This window comes from Solanum tuberosum, unplaced genomic scaffold (genome assembly GCF_000226075.1).
Source record: "Solanum tuberosum cultivar DM 1-3 516 R44 unplaced genomic scaffold, SolTub_3.0 scf01024, whole genome shotgun sequence".
Classification (NCBI taxonomy): Eukaryota; Viridiplantae; Streptophyta; class Magnoliopsida; order Solanales; family Solanaceae; genus Solanum; species Solanum tuberosum.
Window position 1 is genome coordinate 26,881 of NW_006239920.1, and position 3,846 is coordinate 30,726.

At 37.9% G+C, this 3,846-nt stretch overlaps 1 pseudogene; it reads left to right on the forward strand.

Annotated features, from left to right (window-relative positions):
- Window positions 1-727: 727 nt before the first annotated feature.
- On the forward strand, window positions 728-1,429 carry LOC102583407 (protein QUIRKY-like; annotated as a pseudogene).
- The last annotated feature ends 2,417 nt before the right edge of the window (window positions 1,430-3,846 follow it).

Consider the following 3,846-nt stretch of genomic DNA (forward strand, 5'->3'; position numbering starts at 1 on the left):
CTGACTGAAAACTGCCGAATTGGCATCAAGGAGGCCTTGACGACCCGTCATGCACTACAATGGCCTATCAAACGGGTCGTGAAGAATTTTTGCCTGACAGGGCTTCACTATTTTGGGCATAAACTTTTACTTCGATCTTTGAATTAGGAAAATTTGTTGGCGTTGGAAAAAGGACTCAGAGATCCTTAATTTGATAGGTCATGGGCCACCTAATTCATTTTGTGCTAAAAGATATGATCATTTGAAGTTGACTCTAAACTCTAAGTCTGATAAAAACCTTTCACGGACGACTCCACGGTCCGTGTGAAGCTTCATAGGCTGTTTTGACTCCCGTGGTCCTTGAACAGTGGCTAGGGGAGGACCCCTGCTGCCTTGACCCTCGCCACGACCAGTTTAATGATCTGTGATGCTCACCACGGGCCGTCCAAGGGGTTGTGGGAGGGGAACCTTTTTGGGCAAGTTCTGGAACATCTTCACGAGGACCAAAACGGGTCGTGGTCCCTTTAACGTCCCATCTAGGGCTCCGTAGAGGGTCCCATGGTCCAGTTTTAGGCTTGTGACTTGCCCGCTTGACCCCTTTCTAGCCTTTCTTGAATTCGAGGTGTTACAGGTTTCGATCGGTTTCCCTGCGTGAATCCGAAATTAGTGGCCACATGGGGGATTTCGAGGTGGAGGTGGATGGATTAGCAGTGACAGAGTCACAAGCACTTATGATCTTGTTGAACAGATGTGTTTTCTTTATGTACCAGTTGTGAAAGCAAGAGACCTCAGAAACTATAAAGGAAAAATATAGCACTTTGATAAGGTAAAACCCTGAGTGGAAGCAAATGCTTGCTTTTTCGAGAGAGAAGATTCAGTCTTCAATTATAAGTTATTGTAAGAGACAAAGAGATAGTGCATAAAGATTATTATATAGGGAAAGTGGTGTTTGACATGAATGAAGTGCCTACAAGGGTTCCACATGACTGCCCTTTGGCACTTCAGTGGTATAAATTAGAGGATCGCGGTGAAGGGGAGAGGTGATGCTTGCAGTGTGGAAGGGAACCCAAGCATACTAAGCCTTTTCAAACTGCTTTAGTTTAGGGAGAAGGTGTTCATAGTGTCAGATCAAAGGTAAATGTTTCGCCTAAACTGTGGTACCTGAACCCAGGATGTAGAATCCCTGGAAAAAACCCAACCCATACAGGTATTTGTTAAGTCTCAAGTTGGGAAGCAAGTACAAAAGACCGAAGTATGCCAAACACGAACAACTAATCTATTCTGGAATGAAGACCTATGATTTGTGGCGGCAGAGCCTTTTGAGGAGCAATTGGTACTTACTGTTGAATGCAAAGCCGGACCTCCCAAAGATGAGATTGCTGGGAGGTTAATCTTGCCACTTGACACATTTGAGAAGCGATTGGATCAACGACCAGTTCATTTTCGATGACTCAATCTTGAAAGCTGTGGTGAGGTTCGGACGAGCAGAGTCACCACTGCATAAATTAAAGAGGTTGTGGAGTACATCCTGGATGTTGACTCCCACATGTGGAGCATGAGAATAAGTAAAGTTAACTTCTTCAGAATTGTTTTAATGAGCAAATGGCTTGGAGAAGTTTGCAAATGGAAAACCCCTATTACCATTATTCTACTTCAACTTCTCTTTTGCATATTGATCTGCTACCCAGAGTTAATACTAACAACTATGTTCCTTTATATGTTTCTTTTTGGAATATGGAACTACCGTTCCAGACCGAGCTAGGCATTCTCCACATATGGACACAAAACTATCTTGGTCCGAAGCAATTATCTCAGATGAACTAGATGAAGAGTTTGACAGTTAAAATGAGGTATGATATACTTCGCAGTGTGGTTGGTCGAATCTAAATGGTTATAGGGGATATGGCAACTAACATCTTCATAGTCTTCTGTTGTATTGCAACACTCATACTATATGTGACACCTTTCAAAATCTTAGCACTACTAGCAACTCTGTTTTACCTAAGGCACCCAAAATTCAGGAGCAAAATGCCTTCACCACCCCTCAATTTCTTCTGAAGATTGACAGCTCGAGCTGAAACAAAGTTTGCAATGTTTTTAGTTCACGTGTATTCTCCATTATTCTACTTCAATGGTTTGTATGATTATGCCACTTTATCTATTTTTCGTCAAACCTTCACGAAAAACTCTGTGCAAAAAGTAAGTAAGATGCAAAATAATAATTGTAGAAATAATGTATGTGACAGATCACCTTAACAGTAATACAGTCTTTGTTAAAGTTGAAACCCAATTTTCTCACTACTTGGAAGCGATATGTGAAGCTCAAAGCATAAAATCATGTACAGTGTTCCACAAGAGGAATGAAAAAGTAGAAGCCCTCGTCATGATTGATTAGCTCGCAATTATCATCACAAGTATTTATGGAAAGGATGATTGAACTTGTGCAGTTCCCTCTTGCTATTATCTTTCTATTTTGCACCATCCAAGTCCAAGCCCATAATATAGTAAGCACTCAACAAAATCATATGTTTGTAAAGAACCCAAATAAACTAATCATTGTCACCAGGTGTATAACGAACCTTCTATGTCATTCAGCTAAATATTTTGAGACTTCAAAGAAGATTCAAATAGCATTTGCTTATCAAAAATATAAAAATCAAATAGCATCAGATAGAAACAACCCATTATTTGCTAGATGAGTAAAAGAGATCCTTCACATATTTGTTGGGTTTTAAAAGGTACGAATGGAAAATGAAGAGTTACGACTTTTATGAAGAGTTGCGACTTTTATGAAGAGTTGTGACTTTTACGAAGAGTTGTGACCTTTCCAAAATATTGTGACTTTTCCATAGGGTTGTGACCTTTCCAGTGGCACAATAAGAACCTTTTCACACTACCTTCTGTTTTCTATAAATTGAGGGAGTTCCTCTCATTTTAGTTGAACGAATTTTTCTTGACTTCTTCTACTACTACTACTAAATCTAGTATTCTAAGTGTACTTTACTGCTATTGAGTGGTTCACTGACACCGTAGTTTTAGGTACCGATACACTGGTGAGTAAGATCGTTCTATCCTGAAAGGATATATTCCATTAACCTTGGGTACTTGAGGGGAATAATTTCCTTAAGGGGACACTGTGCATTCAGTGGGCTCGATTTTCTTTCTTTGAGAAAAATATTTTTATATTGTTTCTAATTCTATTTTCTCTACTAGTTTTAATTTTCTAGTTTGAAAATACTCTTTAAACTTTGTTGTTTCTTACCAAGTTCTTCAAAATTTTGTTCTAAGTATCTTAGGAATACAAGATGAACAACAATCTTAAGGAAATTATTATACTGTTGGTATTTCTTGTATTCTACTGATTGAGAGAAACATATCATGGAAGTAGAAGATTAATGCATTACTTTTCCAGAATTCGGTGCTTTGTTTAGCAAGGTCGAAGTGAGAGTGTACTAGAAGAATTGGTAGTATTTCGGTTAAAGATTACACTAGGTAACCTTCTTATTATTTATCTAATGAGGAAAATAGTTTCTAAAAGTTAACAGTTTTGATATTTATCATGTATGTCTTTGGAAAAAGATCTGCAAACCATATGATTTTTGAATGAATTTTCCTAGGCAAAAAGTGTTGCCTTTAAAATTCTTTAGTTTGCAGAATGAGAGATGCACATTTTTGTTTGATTAAATAGTATGTCAAAATGTTATAGTTGGAAGGCTATTTGAAAAGAAAAGCACATCTATGTGATAATCTAAGAATATGTTAAATTATGTCTGGAGACTAAAAAAAACTTTTGTAGTTTTGTACCCCATGTAAAATTTGATTGTGTTTGCTTTTTGTAGACTAAAAACTTTTGTAGTTTTCTACTCT